Genomic DNA, 20,392 nt, shown 5'->3' with positions numbered 1-20,392 from the left:
CGCCCCGGCCCGCCCAGTGGTCCCGTGACCCCTGCGCGGCGGCCCAGGGGCAGGGAGGGGCGGGGCGGGGTTGGGCGGGACCTGCGCGGGCCGGGCGGGGCGCCGTCTTGGTCGTGCGCGCGCGCGGACTCGCTCTGCGCCCCGAGCCGTTGGCGCCAGGAGCGCGGGGCGGGGCCTGACTGGGGCGGGGGCGGGGGCGGGGGCGGGGGCGGGGGCGGGCTCCGCGGAAGTCCGCGCGGGGCGCGCGGGGTGTGTCCCGGGGACGGCCGACTGCGGGGTCCTGAGCACCGAGAGCCATATGCGCCCTCGGTGAATGAGCAAGTCGAAGTGAAAACCCTGCAGCCAACGGACTGCTAGGTTTTCCTTCAGCACTACTTTTGGTGCTTTTCGTGAAACACGAGATAGCAAATTCAAACCCTTTCCCCTCTGTGCATGTGTGTCGGTTTGTGTGTCAATGTGTGTGTGGTGTGGTGTGTCATGTGGTGTGATGTGTGTGGTATGTGTGTGTGGTGCGTGTGTGTGGTGTGGTGCATGTGTCAGGTATCTGGGGTCTGGTCTGCGTGTGGGTTACACCAATGGAAAGAACCCACTGGGAGAGGAGATGACTGGTCCTGGCTCCGTCCCTGGACAGCCTTGGATAGCCTCCACCTTTCTGGGCCCTAGTCTGTTTAGCCATCTCCAAGTAAGAGAGAGTCGGCCGAGGGTGGGTCGGTGGTTATTTTACTCAGTGCGGCTGAGTGCCCCAAGGTGGGTGCAGTCACTAGCTGCCCAGAGCAGCTCCTCATACCCTCACTACCCTATGGCAACTCCCTGCAGCCCAGGGAACCCTGCCCAGGGCCTCAGGTTCTCCCACAAGCTCAGGTACCTCAGGAAGAGCAGAACCTGGGCTCCTGACTGGGGAGCCACGATTATTGGAACTATGATTACTGACCCTGGAGCCAGTAGGAGAGTGGCCTCTGGGGAGCAGGGTGTGGGGGCCAGGACACAGCTTCCACTGAAGCCCAGTCCTGGCTGGGGAGCTGGCATTTTCCTGATGAAACATGAAAGCTCAAGACAGGGGCAGTATGGGGGAGCAAAATATGAAGGGCAGGGACTCCCAGAGATGGGGCTGGGCCTGGGACTGTGCTCAAGGCTGACCTCATGGGGAAGAGAAGGGTCCAGTCTCCAGTGAGCCATCCCCTTGGCGTCACATTCCAGTGTGGTTTCTGGGCCTGTGCGTAGGAGCGGTATGGGGTCGGTGGCCAGGACAGAAAGTTTTTCTGTGGCCCAGAAATCTTTGAACCTGTAATTGGAGCTATCACAGCTGGTTGGCGCTGTGAATTGGAGTTTAAAAGGAATCAACCAAAAGCACTTTCTTCCCTTTCAGCTGCAAGCGATGGAGGACCTGCCCTTCTTCTCAGGAAGAGCTGCCTGTGGTTGTAATGTTATGCAAATAGCTGGCACTTTCCCCTGTGGTTTCTGGAGGCTGCTCAGGTGTGTGCACACGGGATAACTGAGCCAGCCCAGTCCTGACCTCTGGACGGGGGAGGGGGTGCATGTGCTGCCAGCTATGTTTGTTCAAAGCCAAGCCGCTGCAGGTGTCTGAGTCTTTTGGAGATGTGAGTTCTTTTTTGGCATTGCTGTGGGAGCCAGCAGGAGGGTCAGCTTGGGACAGAGCCCGGATGAGAGGCAGCCCGCCAGGGTGCGGAAAGTGACTCTGGACGCCTGGGACATTGCTAATTTGGAACTAACGCCCACAGTTAGGAAAGGGGCCTTGCAATGAGTGGTGTGGGTCTTGTCTTTCTGCACCTAGGACAGGGGTGAGAGAGGTGTCCATCTCCTGGGCCTGCATGGGGTGGGTGGGGTGGGCGAGCTGCTTCAGTGAGAACACTTGGCCCACAGAAAGGCGTTCTGCAGCGGAGCCTGGGACCAGCTGATGTGGGGACCCAGGACACTGGAAGCCATCCACCCAGGCCTCCACCTCCCCCCTTGGGTCAGCTCCATCCTCTTTGCTCTCAGCATGCACGTTCCTGCTCCCCAACCTGGCCCACCCAGGTTGTATTTCCTCCCCTCAGCCCCCTTGAGGCTATGTGGTTGGTCTCAGTTCCAGAGGGGCTCTGCTGGCAGGTGCATGCCTCATCTGAGGGGAGGGTGGCAGGTGGACAACGATTCTTTGCTTGATCAAGCTTTAGTTAGGCTTCACAACCTTATCCTAGGCCCATCTGTGCACTTCCTTGTAAAATCTAGTTTTGCAAGAACCTTGCTAAGTCAGTTTATCAAGAACCCTCCACCCTCATGTCTGATCAGGTTCTTGACCCCCCACCATCCCCAGCTGATGCCTGATCACCCTGGTCTGCCTTTAACAAGAATCTTGGTAGGTCAGTTTAGCCAGAATCCTCCCTGATCCTTGATGTTTCCTCAGTAATTTTCTCTCCACTGACCCTCACCCTGTTCCTTGGCTATTGTAGTGGAGGAAAAAGTTCTCCGTGACCCTCAGAGGTTCCCTGGCTGGGTCTGAAAATTAAACTGACAAAGACAGATTAACAAGAGAAAAGCATACAAATTTGTTTAATTTTTCTAAGTTTTATGTGACATGGGAGCCTTCATAAGGAAATGAAAACCCAGAGAAAGTTACGTTTGAATATTTTATGCTAGGTTTGATGAAACGGGGTTCAGTTCTGAGCAGGAGGGAGAAGCACTGTTCAGGAGTGCTGTGGCTGGCGTGAGGTGGTATGGCTCTTTGTGGCGCTGCCCTCAGCATCCTGCTCCAATGACTGCAGATCAGTAGGCATCTTCCAGCCTCAGGCTTCTGAGCTTGCTGTTCCCTGTCTGGAATTCTTGACTCCATATTAGCTGGCTCCTTCCTCTTCTTCAGGTCCACTGGGATGTCACTTTCTCACTGAGGCCTTCCTTGACCCCCAAGCTCCCTCTCCCACCCCTCTGCCCAGGTGTGAGCTGCTGCTCCTGGGCTCCCGTAAATGGAGGATTACAGTAGTATCCACTCATCCCTCATCCCATTGGTGCGAGGCAAGACTTAGTCCCAGCTGGCTTGTGGCAAGTCTGTACTATTATTACTGTTATTGTCATTATGTGGGTGATGGGTGGTGCTGGGCAGGGGCCATGAGAGCTTCCAGCTGGGGAGGATCTCCCACAGGGGGCATCTTAGCTGAGGCCTCGGGAAGATAAGGGTTATCTGGGTGACAATAAAGAGGAGAGGTGAAGACAACTTGTCAGACAGTTGAATTACAAGCAGGGGTCTGTTTTTATTGCAATCTTGCAAGCAAGGGACAGGCGCCTGAGAGAACACTTCAGAGACTCATCCAGGGCAGGAAGGAGAATCACCGTCAGACTAGACACGGAAACAACCTCTGGTCACAGATCACTCGCCATGAATGTCACTCAGCTGGTTGGGTAATTAGTTCCCCAAAATGACATACCCTCATTGAAGTTCATCAGATCATTGCATGAGCATTTTATTAGGAACACTAATTTCTTCTCAGAAGAAAGCTCTGCCCAGACCAGATGTGGGACAATTTTTCCTTTCCAGTGCTTTCAAGGAACTAGTTGGAGCTCAAGAAGAACATCTTCTTGAGCAGATCCAATATTTGGTTCCCAAAGTGGCTGCAGGCAGCAGACTCTAGATTCAGTGTCTACTGCAGTCAGGACGCCCCACTGCAGGGCCTGGTCCAGGTCCAGCTGTCGTGGGGTGAGAGGCAGCGGCCAGTGCAGGGGTCCAAGGGCTTGAGGAATGCAAAGAATGCAGGGCAAGCGCCTAGGTGAGTCATAGTCCAGCATTCCAGGGCAGAACAGGGGCAATTTAAAGTAACCACAGGAAGAGAAGGCTTGGACACGAAGATAATTGCACCATTTTGCAAATCTCCTTCAGCAAAGTTCTGAGGAGTGGATATTGGAGGAAGACGATCCTAAATCAGGCAGAAGTGACAGTGAGCATAGGTTCTAGATCTGAAGGGCTGGGTGGTGTTGACTGTTTGGTAATTAAAACCAGGCTCCTGACAGCCCATGAGAATGAAGCTGAGATGCTGGAAACTCCTTGGTTTAATGGAGAAAAAGGGTATCCAAAGGTCAAGAGAGATAGGAATGTATTGTTCTTGACCTGCTCAGTTGTCCCCTAACTGTCCCCTGAGAGTGCCCGGAGGACACCCCCTCACTAAGACATTCAAGGGTATACTTTGGAGTAGGGAGGGAAACAACAACACCCTTGAGAGGCTCTGGGGGGCTGGGCATTGTAGGGTGGAAATGAAATGGGGTGAAGAGATAACAGGGTGGCAGGGACCACGTGTCCAGGCAGGTGTGGTCATCATCATGGTCAAGCAAAATGGTGTGGCCTCAGAGACCTTTGGTTCATTGGTCATGGAGTCACCCTCCAAGACAAAAACAGAGGGCAGTGACAGTGGAGGTGGGGGCAGTGGTGGAAAGACCCTGGGTCTCAGGAACATGGCCCGGACTTGACTCATAATGCAGGAGAGTCATAGCTCCTCTTCCAATTCCTGGACATGAGTCACTCGAAGACCTGGAGCTGTCTGCTGGAGGGAAAGACCTGGCAGAAATACTCAAGGCTGTACTAAGTCTTCCCCCTGGCTTCCCCCGCAGGGAGGTGCAGTCTTTGGCCACACACTGGGGGAAGGGACATCCTGGCTCGCAGGCGTTGTTGGCCACTGGCTCTGAGCTACTGCCACTTCCCAGACACTGATGCCCCTGTAGTCCACTGATGAGAGGGGGGCTTTGGAGGTTAGGTGAGACATGCATTTTGAGCCACAGTCCATCTCACAATGGACACAGTGGGTGTGTGAATCTATCTTGTATTAATTTCCCTGGTACTGAAACATATGATTTGAATAGATATATTGACCAGCTGGCCAGTACAACACTACCTGCTGATCCAGGCAAGGACTCTCAAGGTGGGAAGCCCAATGGAGGCTCCTGGAGTTCCCCTCCTATGTTGGTTGAGGAAACACCAGCTACTTTGACAGATAAACCCCCAAATCTCAATGACTTAATACATTAGATGTCTATTTCTTACTCACAGAAAGTCCAGTTTGCAACATGGGCAGGAATGGGGGACTCCATACTCATTTGGGGGCCCAGGCCAAAGGAAGAACTGCCATTTTGGACATGTGGATTTAAGGTCATCCTGGATGCCCACATCCAGCCAGCAGGAGGGTGAAGAGAGAGTATCCAGGGATCGAGTAGGAGGTATTTATGGGTCAGGCCTAGGAGTGGCACAGATCATTTCTACCTAAATTGATTCCAGAACTCTATGACATGGCCTTACCTAGATGCAAAAGGGGCTGAGAAATACAGACCTCAGCTGAGAGGGTGGTCTGTTGTAGCCAGCAGTTGGGGCATGGGCTTTCTGATGCCTCAGTTTGCTGTCTGTGGCAAAAAGAGTAACTCCCTGGGGAACGAGTTCTATGGTGGTATTGAGGGAGAGTGTATTTCTAGAAGCTCAGACTAGACACTTCTCTTTCAGTCCTTCCAATGACTTTGTAATTCCATGGATTAAATCTCTTTCTGCTCAGACTGGCCATACAGGGCCTGTCGTCTACATCCAAACCCTAGCTTTTATGGTCAGTGAGATGAGAGGTCAAGGAACTGGGAGGCCATGGTGTGAGGGATCACTTGGAGGGACATGGATGATGTCAGAACTTAGGGGGAGCAGGCAGCTTGTGATCAAGATGCTAAAGTCCTCAGTGAATGAGAGGATGTGGTTGACCAGGTGGGACCCTTCTAATCACTGCTATATTCCTAGTGCCTCATACTTTGGAGCATGTGTGTGAGTGTGTGTGCACGTGTGTGTGTGTGTAATAAACGTTTTAAAATGCAGAATGTTCTTCTGTTCATTTATGCATTCACTTAATATCTGTCCAGCAAACAATCATTAAACGTTTACATGTGCTGACTGCTCTGGCTGAATAAGAAAAACAGATTTCCAACAATGTAATCTAAAACCCCTCTATCTCAAAGTACTTGGAAATGCTGACTAAAATATAATAAGCATTCTTTTAAATGCATAGCTGAGCTTGAAAGAAAGCAAGGGATATCCCCAGAGACACAAAATGAAGTGGAGAAAGCAACAGGGTAAGCAAGTATGATATTGGGGACATTCTCAATACCGGGAACTTAAAGCTTTGGGTTTTAATGGTTGCATAGAAAGCAAGAGACAGGGGTTTGGGCGCATGCAATATAAGAAACTGGAATTCAGATTCTCACATAAAGTCAAGACTTCTAAAGATCTACAATTTCAGTGAAAGGATATAAAGAAAAAAATGTGCTTTCCAGGAAAGAGAAATGAAAGATTTTGTAATGACTTCACCACAAGATGGAAATCAAATCTCCCTTCAGAATTCATAGTATAGACTTACCTTCAAATGGATGTGGGTTTTAAACGTATACTACCCAGGTGGTTTGGAATTGAGTTGAAGTGGTGTGAGGTTGGCAGCACTGGGGCATCTAGCCAGAGCAAATGCAGATCATCTCTGGAGGAGCACACAATCCCTCCAGGCTCCCACAGATTGGATTAGCCAAACATGAGATCACAACCTAAAATCACAAAACATGTAAATGTGCTAAAAATGTTCAGAGAAAAAAAGATGCAATTGAAAACCTGAATAAGTAATAAGAAACTATCAGAAATGATCAGAAAGAAAAAATAAAAGAAAGAATCTGGTAGACTTAAAAAGGAACAAAATATAACTTTATAGATGAAAAATATAATAATTGAAATTTTATTGGGCAGGTTAAATAGCAGACTAAACACAGCTTAGAATTATTAAACTAGAAGATGGGTCCAAAGAAATACCCAGCATACAAAATAGATAGACTAGGAGATGAGAGCATTTTACAGACGTTAGAATGAGAAGGTCTAACATATTTAAAAATTTAAATATCTTAAAAAAAATTTCACACTTTACAATTTCATTAAATATATTCACGATGTTGTAGAACCATCATCACCATCCATTTCCAGAACTTTTTCATCATTCCAAACAGAAACTCTGTGCCCATTAAACAATTCTCTATTTTGTCCTTCCCTGAGCCCCTGGTAACCTCTCTTCTGCTTTCCGTCTCCATGAATTTGCCTATCCTAGGCATCTCACGTAAGTAGAGTCATGCAAAGTTTGTCCTTTTGTGAATGGCTTATTTCACTTCACATAATGTTTTCAAGGTTCATTCATGAGGTCTAATATATTTTTAATAGGAGATACTGAGGAGATACAATATTCAAGAAGAAATAGCAGAGGATTTCCAGATTTGATGAAAGACATAGCTCCTCAGATTCAGGAATCATGACAAATCCCAAACAGGACAACTAAAACTAAAACAACACCCAGGCACATCATGTTGAAAACAAGGAATATTAAGGAAAACAGGATCTTAAAAGTAGCCAGAAAGACGAGAAAGTACCTACAGAAAGAAAAACAATTAAAAATAGCATTTATTTCAATGGCAACAATAGAACTCAGATCATAATAGAATAGTACGTTAAAAATATGAAGTGCAAATAACTGTTAATCTAGAATTATATACCCAGGGTTGTAGATTGCTAGTTGCCTATTCTAATATCCATTATGCCTTCTTCCTTATTAACAGGGCCCTGATTTTGTAGGGGTCAGCAATGTGCTCATCTAAGAAACAACATTTCCTAGCCTCACTTGCAGCCAGACCCTGTTCTGGCCAATAAGATGTAAGCAGAGTCATTGGGCAAGGGTTCAAAAAAGTTCCTTAAGAGGGTCAGACATCTGTTCATGATGAAAAACTCTCTGCAGACATAGAAAGGAACTTTCTAAATTAGATAAAGGGGATCTACAAAAAACCTTCAGATAACACCATGCTTTAATGGTGAAATATCGAACATTTTCTACCTGTGATTGAGAGCAAAGCAAGGATGCTTGCTCTTACCACTTCTATATGACACTGTGCTGGTGGTCCTAGCCATTGCCACAAGGCAAGAAAAAGCAATAAAAGGCATAAAAATTCAAAAGGAGGAACTATTTTGCTATTTGCTGATGACCTGATTGTTTACATAGAAAATCCTAAGAAACCTATAAAAATGCTACTGGAATTAAGTGAATTTAACAAGGTTACAGGCTACAAAGTTTATATACAAAAATCAGTTATATTTTTATATACTAGCAACAAACAATTATAAAATGAAATTAAAATTTTCATTTGCAATAATGTGGAATAACAAAATTCTGAGGAATAAATGTAACAGAAATGTGTGAGAAGTCTACACTGAAAACTACTAAGCCATGCTGAGATAGATTAAAGAACCTGAAATAAATGAGAGGATATACCATGTTCATACACTGGAAGATTCAATATTGTTAAGATGTCCATTCTCTCTAAATATATTTATAGACTCAATGCAATATCAATCAAATTCCAAGCAGGTTTTTTTATTTTTGTAGAAATTGACAAGCTGATTCTAAAATTTATATAGAAATGAAAATGACCTAGAATAGCCAACAAAATTAAAAAAGAACAAAGTTGTAGGACTTATACTATCTGATTTCAAGATTTAGTATAAAGTTATAGAAATTAAGACAATGTGGTATTGGAGAAAGTATATAAATATAGATTAAAGGGAAAGAATAGAAAGTTCAGGAATAGACCCACATATATGTGGTTAACTGATTTTCAACAAGGATACAAAGGTAATTCAGTGGGAAAGGAAAGTCTTTTCAAAAATGGTGTTGGGAGATCCCTACAGTCGTCAAACTCCTAGAGACAGAAAGTAGATGGTCGATGCTGGGGGCTGGGGGAGGGGCATGGGCAGTTAGGGTTTAACGGGACAGAGCTTCAGTGTGGGATGATGGAAAAGTTCTGGAGATGGATGGTGATGATGGTTGCATAAGCATGTGAATGTACTTAATGCCACAGAACTATACACTTAAAAATGATTAAAATGGTAAGTTTTGTGTTGTATATATTTCACCACAATAAAAAATATTTTTAAATATAAAAAATGTGAAACAACTGGATATCCCAAAAGGGAAAATATGAACATCAACCTTTTCCTGAAACCATAAATAAAAATTAACTTAAAATTAATCATAGACCTAAGTGTAAAAGTTAAAACAATAGCTTCTAGATGAAAACACAGGAGAAAATTTTTGTGATCTTGTGGTAGGTAGATTTCTTAGATAGGACACAAAAACTACGAACAATAAAAGAAAAAAAATCGATCCTATAATGATGAAAAACTTCTGCTCTTTGAAAGAGACTGTTACAAAAGTGAAAAGGCAAGTTACAAAATTAGAGAAATTTTGCAGTAAGCATATCTTACAAAAAACTCACATCCAGAATATATAAAGAGCTCCTGAATTTCAATAAGTCAAACTAACCAGTTTTTTAAAAAAATGGGCAATAGACTTGAACCAATGCTTCACAAAAGAAGACATGTGAATGGCCAATAAGCACATGAAAAGAGGCTCAATATCATTAGTCATCAGGGAAATGCAAATTTAAACACACAAGGAGATACTGCTACATATCCATTAAGATGGCTAAAATTAAAAAGGCAGGCCATCTGGTGGTGTAGTGGTTGAGTTCCCGTGCTCTGATTCAGCAGCCCAGGGTTTGAAGGTTTGGATCCCAGGTGTGGACCTACACACCGCTCATCAAGCCATGTTGTGGTGGCGTCCCACATACAAAATAGAGGAAGATTGGCACAGATGTTCACTCAGGGCCAATCTTCCTCACCAAAAAACAAAAAAAGGACAGGCAACCAAGTGTTGGTAAGGATGTGGAGGAAATGGAAGAAGCTGGAATGTAAAATGTTACCACCATCCTGGAAGACTGCCCATTTCCTAAAAAGTGAGCACCCACCTATCATAAGACATAGCTATTCTATTCCTAAGGATTTACCCAAGAGAAATGCAAGCATGAGTCCACACAAAAACTTGTACACAAATGTTCATAGCAGTTTTATTCCAAATTGTCTCAAACTGGAAGCAACCCAAATATGGATATCAACAGATGAACTGATAAGCAAAATGTGGTATTTTCCTAAAATGGAATACTATTCAGAACAAAAAGGATGAACTGAGTGGGATTTATCCCCAGGAGGGCTTCCCTTCAGGATGGAGGGCCAGGATCGGTGGGTGGAAGGGGACTGTGGCAGAAAGTAGGCCAGGGATCTCCTGTAATTGAGAAAGTGGAGAAGGAGGGGCTAGGAATCACCTTTTTTTTTTTTTTTAAAAGCTAAGCCCTCCCTGCAGTGGCTGCTCCACTTCTCCCCTGGCCCAGGGGTGTCTCCAGCCCCTCCACTGTACTTGGGGAGCAGTTCTGTGCCCTGTGGCTGGAGTCAGCTGACCCCACTGTGCCACTGCTCCCTTTCCCAGCAGCCTCGCGTCATTTGGGCTGTGTGGCCAACTCTTCAGCTTCGTTGGCTTTTCCATCTTCTGATCCCATCTGCAGCATGTCTTCCAGAGATTCCTTTAAATTGTTGTTCCATCCTCAATTCATGTGCCTCTCTTCCAACACTGGGATGGATTTATTTTTAAAAAACATGCATTGTTCTTTTTAACAATACTGTACAGTACACTTAAAAATGATTGATAGTGAATTTTATGTTATGTATTTTATCCCAAACTAATTTAAAAACCAGATAGTTACTGAATTGTGAGTGACCTTTGGGAGGAAGAGGGGCAAATGTGGGCAAAATTCATAGTCCTGAACGAAAAGGTAACTGGAATCCTGAAAGTGAAATTAATTAGGCAGATATTTTTCACTTTTACTTTCACTGGTAAAATAGTATTTTTAGGGGTAATCTGTTTTGTTAATAAGTATTGTAGAAATGAATTATATGATATATAATCTATTATATAATGATAGTATAATACTGAATCTTAAAGCTTCTTTTTAACCTTTCATTGTAAATAAACAATGACTAGGGGAGAAAGGGATTTAAAAGAATAGTCATGTATGTATTATTAAAGTAGAAATAATAAAACTTTCAGGATGACATTGTGTTTAAATAATAACCTTGTTGGAATTCCACATCTATCATTATCATGATATATTTATCTGATGAAGCTAAAGCGATGAGGCTAACGCTTGAACAAGAATAGCATTAAAAACAAATTTATATATAAAAAATCTTTGGCAAAATTCCACAGTTTTGTCATTTTATTTTTTATTTTTATTTTTTTTTGAGGAAGATCAGCCCTGACCTAACATCTGCCACCAATCCTCCTCTTTTTGCTGAGCAAGACTGTGCCCATCTTCCTCTACTTTATATATGGGATGCCTGCCACAGCATGGCTTGCCAAGCAGTGCCATGTCCCTACCTGGGATCCGAACCAGGGAAGCCCTGGACGCTGAAACGGAACGTGTGAACTTAACCATTGTGCCACTGGGCCAGCCCCAGTTTTGTCGGTTTTAGAGCCATTCTTTCTTGTTTAGTCCAAAATTCATATTCCATCAAGCACTGTTACTTCAATAATGTAAAGCTTCACCCACTAGTGATCTTGATCTACACATTGCAGGTAGCATTCATGACATCTCCAAGTAAAACAATACCTCATTAACACTAGGCATTCTCAAAGCCTAAAGGCTGAAGAAATAAATTTTTAAAAACAATGGAAGTTAAGTGGTTCTGAACATAAAACGCTTGGTTAGGCTTTATTGCATAGATTAGAGTCACTTTCTTAGAGTCTGTGACACTAAATTGCCTATTGGATTTACTGGCTTCCTGCATCAGCTCCTGCAACTGTCCAGTTTGTTCATCCCGAAAGTCACTAAGTTTTTCTTCTGGTAGGGTGGTTCCAAAACATGCTTTTTCAGTTGAATTTTGTCTGTTTTCATTAGCTTGTTGCCACAGAACTGCTGCATACACCTCCCATTCCTGCAAGAAACACTGGGCCTCCTCAGAACCAACAGTCTTATGTCTCCTAAATTCATCCTTCATGTACTGGTCACCAGGAGTTTTGAGCTCAGGGGCAGAACCCTGCGCAGCAGCAAGAGGCACCAGTACAAGGCCCAGACCCGTGAGACATGCCAAGCTGGCATAGCACTGCATATGGACTACAGACCTAAAATAATATTTCATGTCTAACGCTCTTTCTAAGAACATACAACAAAGATCAGCCATCCCTTCACATCACCCTAAATTTGCCAATACACGTGAAGAATGTTCATTAGAATGCACACCTCTGGTTGAGACGACAGAAAGCAAATTTGAACTAGCTTTAGGATGATAAAAAAATTTGAGTATTTACTATGTACTGGGCATATGGTGAGCACTTTACATCCACTTACCTCATCCAGCCTGCTGAATAGCCCAGGAGGTCAGGAGCTGACTTGTAAGCCCCTGATGGCAGGTGCCCTGCCTCATACCCAGCTCCCCAAGGAGGGCACGTGGCCAGAACGAATGAGGGGATAAAATAGTTCCTACTATTGTCCTCAACTTGCCAGAGCACACATGAAGGTGGAGGCTAAGGTTTCCCAGGCCATCTGGGTATTTGGTGGCTGAGCTGGAATTCTAATCCAGGGACCTGGTCCAAGTCCAGCCCTTCAACCTCTCCACTCTGTGGACTTTCAACCCAGAAGAAGGGAAATGTATTGGCTCTTGAAACCAAGTGCAAGAAAAGCAGAAGTGCTATCAGATTTCAAGGACTAAGTTTAGGGACTTCAACCCTTTCAGAACCTTTCTTGTCTCTCATATCTCTATTTCTCTCAGTGTCACTTTCTTCTCAAGGCTGGAATCTTGGTTACCAGCAGCTGCTGAGTTCATATCTCTCTTATGTATCCCAAGAGTGGACAAAGAGTTTCTTCTCTCAGTTATGAGAAGTAAAATCCCAGGGCAGGATTCTCATTGGCTCTGCTTGGGTCACATGCCCCCGCCAAGCTTCAAATCCTGGTTTCTCTAATGACTGGCCACACGTGACTTTGGACAAGTGAAGTTACTTACTCTTGTTTGCTTTTGTTTCTTCATCTGTTAAATGAGGACAACAGGGGCTTGCTCAGTGATTTTGTGAGAACTGAATGAGTTAATACATGTCATACACTTAGAATGACATGTAGTGCTCAAAAACCTTACTCAGTAATCTACTTCCATAATTCTTATTGCACATTTCTTTCTTTTTTTCCCGAAGAAGATTCGCACTGAGCTAACATTTGTTGCCAATGTTCCTCTTTCTTTTTTGCTTGAGAAAGATTAGCCCTGAGCCAATATCTGTGCCAATCTTCCTCTATTTTGCATGTGGATTGCTGCCACAGCATGGCTGATGAGTGGTGTAGGTCTGCGCCCAGGAACTGAACCTGTGAACTCAGCCTGCCAAAGCAAAGCCTACTGAACTTAACCACTAGGCTACATGACCAGCCCCCACATTTATTTTTCATTTAAACAATTTTCATAAAGCTTTGTGGTGGTCTCCCTGTGGGAAAATCTCCCTGTGAAGCTGTAACCATTGCCTGTCTCTATTGGTTTTGGAGTATGAATTATGTTACTCTTTGTAGTCCTCAAGACCACTAAGCCATGAAATTAACATAAAAAAGTCCTGGGCTAGTGGTACTCCTCTGGAGGGACATACCCAGGCTGCTCAGGATTCCCAACAAACACAGGCCCATCTGAGTTCATAACCCCAAACCACAGAATTCTTACAGAAATAATCTACCATGAGTGGGAGTTGGTAGATGTCACAAAGAGCAGGATTAGACCACCAAAAAGTTCACATATTAGAGCTATTGACTAGAAATTAAAAAATAAATATGTTTGAAATGATTAAAGACAAAAGAAGAAATTTAAAAATTGAATTAAATAAAAAAGAAAAAGCCAATATAAAGAAAGAGCAAGCAGATTTGACAATGTACCAAATAGGGCTTCTAGAAATAAAATCTATGGTTACTGAAATTGAAAACTCTATTAAAAAAAACCCCATCTCTATGGATGGGATTAACATAACAGCAGATTAAACAAAGTCAAAGAGAGAATTGGTGAGATAAAGTCAGAACTGGGAAAATTACCCAGAACACAGCACACAGAGAGAAAAATCTTCAAAGTTTTGAGAGGAAATAATTGCCAATTTAGAATTCTACACTGACTAAATTATTATTCAAGAATGAAGGTGAAATAAAACATTTCAAAGACTGAAAGAATTTGTCACTACCAGACATTCATTAAAAAGGTTTCTAAAGCATGTACTTTCAGGAAGAAGAAAATTCAATGCAGAAGGAAAGAGTGACATGCAAAAAGGAACAGCGAGTAGAGACACCAGTTAACACGTGGCTGAATAAGCTTCACTGTCCCATGGTGACAATAGCAGTAATGACAAGAATGATTAACCTGGAGGTAAAAACAACATGGACAAAAACCTGTAGGATGAGAGAGGTGACTGTAGTTAAAGTAATCTAAATTCTTATTATTACATGAAAGGAAGGTAGAGATACTAATTAACTTTAGACATTGTCAATTATGTATGTTGAAAATTGAAGTGTAGTTATGAAAATGATAAAAAGAGAATGCATAACTTCCAAATCAATGGGAGTTGAGGGAAAGGGGAATACAGAAAACTTGATCAACCCAATGGAGGGCTGAAAGGGAGGAAAAAAGAAGCACAGAGGAAAAAGATAGACAACACAAAATAAGATGGAAAAAAATCAATGAAGGGGCCGGCCCAGTGGTGTAATGGTTGGGTTCGTGCGCTCTGCTTCCACAGACCAGGGTTCACAGGTTCGGATCTTGGGCACAGACCTAGTCATGCTGTGGCAGCACACCACATATAAAATAGAGGAAGATGGGCACAGATGTGAGTTCAGGGCCAGCCTTCCTCAGCAAAAAGAGGAGGATTGGCAGTAGATCTTAGCTCAGGGCCAATCTTCCTTAAAAAAAAAGTTAAAAAAAGTCAATGAAAACATATCATTAGTCACAATAGACATACCACTAAAGGTTAAAAATTGTAAGTTTGTTTTTTTAAAAAAATCTAGGTACACACACTATTCACTAGAAACACATCCAACAATATAAGACATAGAAAGGGTAAAAGGAAAATGATGAGAAAAGATATATGAGGTCAATATTTTTTAAAAAGTGCTGTGGCTATATTAATTAATTACTTTATGAAAAAATAAAATTAAGGCAAAAAAGCATTCTTAGGGATAAAGAGGGGTACCATATAATGATACAAGGAACAATTTATCAGGAAGTTATAACAATCATAAAACTTAGCATTTAAAAACAAAGTCTCAAAATACATAAAACCAAAATTGGCAAAATTTCAGGGAGAGACTGCCGAAGCCACTTACCATGGCAGTGGGATTTTTTTTTTTTTTTTTTTTTTAGTGAGGAAGATTGGCCCTGAGCGAACATCTCTGCCAATCTTCCTCTATTGCACGTGTGATGCCATGACAGCGTGGCTCAACAAGTGGTGCTAGGTCCGCACCCAGGATCCGAACCCATGAACCCCGGGCCACCAAAGCAGAGTGCACAAACTTAACACTATGCCAGCCCCACCACAGCAGTGAGATTTTAACCCACCTCTCTTGGTAATTTATAAATCAAGCAGATGGAAAATTAGGATATAGAATATTTGAATAATACAATTAACAAGCTTGATATGATGGAGATTACTTATATATATATATATATATACACATATCTCCTTGCATCCAACAATTCTTACTGAACAGATAGAAAACCTTTACAAAAATGGGCCACATGCACAGCTACCAAGGAAGTCTTCACAAAATCCCCAGGATCAGGTTACGTAGAACACCTTTTCTGACCATAATGCGACAAAATAAGAAATCATTAACCAAAGTTAATCCTCCCTCCAAAAAAACCTAGTATACATTTGAAAATTTAAATAAGCACGCTTTTCAGCAATTCTCAAGCCAAAACATATAATTGATATTACAAAATCAGAACGAGATGAAATGAACAACACTACTTATCAAGACATAAGGGACATAATTAAAGGGGCACTTGGAAATTTATACCCTTAAATGCTTTTGCCAGAAAATTTTACTTAACGAAAAATTGAGTTAAGCATCCAGCTCAAGAAATTAGAAAAGGAATCATAACGAAATTTTTTAAAAAGCAGAGAGAAATAAACAGAACAGAATAAAATAAGATAGAAAATAGGGATGATTAACAACATGAAAAGCTGATTCTTTAGAAATAAATTAACATTCTTGGAAAAGTAAAACTTAACAAATCAGACTCAAGATGAAACAGAACCTAAATATACTGATAGATAGTAAGTAACTAGAAGCAATAAAAAATCTACCCACAAAAGATACACCAGATGCAGACACTTTTACAGTCAAGGATTCCTGCCTCATACAAACTGCTCTGGAGTTTGGAAGAGGGTCTGATCTGGAGAGAAAGTTGGGTGTGAACAGCTTGTAGATGAAAGTTGAAGCTTTGATCTATCTGCTCAGCAGATATACATTGAGCATCTCCTGTGCACCAGGCACTATTCCAGGGCCCTGGACACATCAGTGAACCCCACAGGCAGAGCTCCCTCTGCACAGGGAGCCTGGTTCTAGTGGGAAAGACAGATACTAAACAATAAACCACAAATGAGTGAATTACAGAGTATGTTAGAAGACAGCAGGTGCTGCAGATGAAACAGAAATGGATCAGAGTAAGGGGTGGAGGATCCTGGGGGAAGTGGAGGAACCTGGGGGAGGTGGGTCCACTTGGGGACAGAGTGCATGCTGGAGAGAAGAGCAAGGGCAGCCAGAGAGAGCCCAAGAGCAGGACGCCCATCAGTCCCCCACCCGCCATGAGTTGTCACAGAAATCAAGGGGGTGAGGCCTCCAGAGGGCAGAGGTGAGGCAGGAGAGAGACCAGCCTGTGGAGTTAGCACCAGCGGGTGGTGTCTGTGGGGACCAGGCCACAGTGGGCTGAGGGAGAGCAGGGTTGGGACTGGGGTCAGGAAGTGGGCCCCAGTAGTGCAAAAGGAGGGAAGGACGGCATGATGCAGGAGGGGGCACATCTGAGCTAAAGTGCAGTAAACAAGCCACCAGGAGAAAAGCCAACCAGGAGGGCCAGGAGGTGGGGCTGGTGCAGGCCACCACAAAGGAGGGTGCTTGAGACCATGAGGGTATGGGCATTGGGCATCAGAGGGCTGAGTGAATGCTGAAGCAGAAGCCACAGGCAGTTGGGGTTTTGCAGTGTCCTGTCGGCCTGGGGGCAGCTGCAGGGTGGTGGGCAGTCCATCCAGGGCAGTGCCCCTGTGTCAGGCACTGATCTGAGTGCTTTGCCCACGTGAGCTCGCCCAGACCCTATGACATCTGTCTGTGTCTGAATGCATGAGGTGGGAGAATGTGGGGGAAGAAGTGGGAATGGTGAGAAGATGGATCTGTCTGGAATCTTGGCCCTGGATGGAAGCAGTGGGGAAGCAGAGGGGCCATGGGGTCTGGTGAATCCTCACCTTCGAGGACAGAGATAGGAGAGCAGAGTGGGGCGGGGCTGGGCCAGGGAGGTGGGCAGGGTCAGGCAAAGGGATACCCTGCCGGGGAGGTGAGTCTGAGTCTCATGGACCTTCTGAGGGAGGGTGGCTCAGAAGGTATAGGGGAGGTGGTGAGGAGCCTGGGGTTCTTTTATTCTCAACAAAATAAAGGGCAAAGACACCCCTGTCTCTTGGTTTCCTCCTCTGTAAACCCACCATGTTGCAGGGATGGAAGGATGTAATGTGGGTAAAGTGCTTCTGAGTGTTGTTATTTTTGCTGTTTGCCGGGGTGGTGGCGAAGTGGGGGAGTGCTGCAGACTTGGATTTGCTCATATGTGCCCATTCTATGTGCCAGGCACTCTGTGGACTCAGAACCGAGCGATGGCTCTGCTACCTACCTGGGCGGTGCAGGCCCAGCTGAGCCTGGAGACCATGAATCTCCTGGTTGCTGATGAGCAAAGATGTGATGTTTTCATCCAAATGTTCAGCAGCCATGGTGCAGGACTAGAGTGGGGTCGCTGGATCCACCCAGGACAGGGGGTTGGTAGGGGGAGGCCTGGGGAGGCTGAAGGGTCCCCCATGAGGTCCAGGCTGGATAGCAGGTGGGCGTGTGGCCATCTAGGCCAAGGGCAGATTTGTAGAGAGAGCACAGAGGCCCAGGGCTGCTCTGAGTCTGGTGTGGGGAGAGGTGCAGGCTCCTCCAGGCCCTGGCCCCTTCCTTCCGTTCCATCCCAAACAAGGATTGGGGAGCATGTTCCTGGCCTTACAGCTGGCCACAGAGGGATGGAAGGTTGGTAGCTGGGAGTAAAGGTGGAGGTTGTGGTGGGAGGGACACAGGAAGGGCAGGGTGGGGGTGGGGTGCTCTTGGCTGGGTAGGGAGGTGGGGGCCTGGGTGACACGGGGAGGGGAGAGACAGGCAGGAAGGTGGTGGAGACACGAGAGGGGCCGGGAAGCACTAGTTTCCTCTCTCCAGGGCTGGACTACAGGAAATCCAAACCTCTGCTTCCCAAGGTGCTTCCTGCAGATAAGTGAGCTCCTGACTGCCCCTTCCTGCTCCCTCCACCCCCCCTCCCCGTTTCCCCACCCCTCCCATCCTGCCCCAGCCCCCAGGGGACCCTTGGCTCCCCCCAGGCCGGGCCAGTGGCCTTGGGAAGAGCCTGCACAGAGGGGTGGGAGGTCTGGGCATCCTGGGGCCACACTTCCGAGCTGGGAGGGTCCGCCCTGGCTTGGGGAGAAAGCAGGACCTGACCCACAGACAGCGCTGGAGATTCGACTCTGCGGGGTCAGTGGAGTCCTGGGAGGCAGAGATTATTCCTAAAGAGGTGGTGAATGGGGGAGGAGAGAGCCAGGGCTCCCTCAGGGGTCAGGGCTGGTGTTTAGGAAGAGGGGCCCCGCTCCAGGATCAACCAGAGGTTGTTCTGGGGGTAGCGGGGTGGGCATTGGGTGGGGGTGCTTGGTGGTGGGCATGTAGTGGTCAAGGTGGCTGTGGGGAGGGGGCTGTTCTTGGAGGAGGTGTCAAGCACTGTTACTGTGGGGTTAAGGTGTTTCCAGGTTGTCGTGGGGAGGGGTAGGGAGGTTTTCTCTGTGTGTGTGGGTTCATTCAAGTTTATTTCTGGGAGGTTCAGGGGATCGTGGGCAGCTCTTGGAGAAAGTGGGCAGGCTGGGGGTCAGGGGCTGTTTTCAACTAGGGACCAGACGGTGTCCCCATGCTGGGTTGTTCTGTGAAAGTTATCGTGTGTCCTGTGAGAGTGTGAGTGGTTCCGCTATGGGGGGGTCAGGGCCTGTTCTTTGGGGGGGAGTCAAAGCATGTTGGTGGAGTTCTGCGGGAGTCAGCACCTGTTTCTTCGGAGATCAAGGATATGCTGACGTTTCGCGCTGTTTTTTGCTCTGGGGGTCTTGGGGGCACAGGACTTCGCACCACTGGGGTAGTTCTGTGAAGCTTATGAGTGTCGGGGGGCCTGGCATGCTCCAATGGGGCGGTGGTGCCTGAGCCAGTTTCTTCTCTGCGCTCTCGGCTCCTCCACCCACTCATCACCCCCTCCCGCGTTGCCACGACAACGCGTAAAACTAAAATTCACTTCCCCTTGCAGGTGGAGACTAGTAGCGCCCCCTCCCCTAAGCCCTACCTCATAGGTCGCGCCCCCATCCTGTTGTCGCTAAGGTGACAGGGAGGGGGCTATAGGCGTCGGATCTAGGCGGACCAGGGGGCCTGGGGAGGGGGAGGGGAGGCAGGCCTCAGAGTCCGGAGCAAACTCCCTAAACTCGGCTGGAGGTGGGGTAACCGCGCTGAATACTGTTTGGCGGGGCCATAGGGGTTAAGTCGGAGGGTTAATTGGCTCTGGCTGTAGGAAACCCCCTGCCCCTCCCCGGCCGGGACGTCCCCACCGTGCCACCCCCAGGATTGGGGCAGGGTTGGTCCCGTCGTCTCCCCCGGGCCTTGAATGGGGTGGGGTGGGGAGGTCGATAGAGTAGGGGAGAAGCTGCCACCCACGGAAATTAATTTTCCTGTTTTTCTCTCCCCTTCCTGCCCTGCCGCTGGTCCTTGTGCCCAACGCAGCCCCCACCCCAGGCCCAGGACCCCTCCTCGCCGTATCTCGCTCAGTGGTCCGCGGAGGCTCGCCTGCAGCCCAAGGGCGGTGAGGCCCTCGCTGCCCAGCCACTCCCCCCACACCGAGGCCTAGGACTCCCCACACCCCCGGCACAGCCCCCAGGGCCCCCGCCGAACCCTCCCACCTCGCCCCGGGACCCCGCACAGTCTCCCTCGCCCCCGGCGCCCCGGTTGGCCCCGAGCCCTCTCGGCCCCCGCCTCCGGCGCGGCCCCTTTGCCACCCCCGCTTCCCTCCCGGCTCAGGCCCCCTCCCCCCGCCGCCGCCGCCCCCGCCCCCGGGGAAGGCAGGCGCCGAGCTGAGCCGGGGCCGATGCAGCTGAGTCGCGCCGCCGCCGCCGCCGCCGCCGCCCCTGCGGAGCCCTCGGCGCCGCTGTCCCCCGCG

Source organism: Equus quagga, chromosome 19 (assembly GCF_021613505.1).
Source record: "Equus quagga isolate Etosha38 chromosome 19, UCLA_HA_Equagga_1.0, whole genome shotgun sequence".
NCBI lineage: Eukaryota > Metazoa > Chordata > Mammalia > Perissodactyla > Equidae > Equus > Equus quagga.
The sequence above is the reverse complement of the archived record's forward strand: the minus strand, read 5'-3'. Positions refer to the sequence as shown.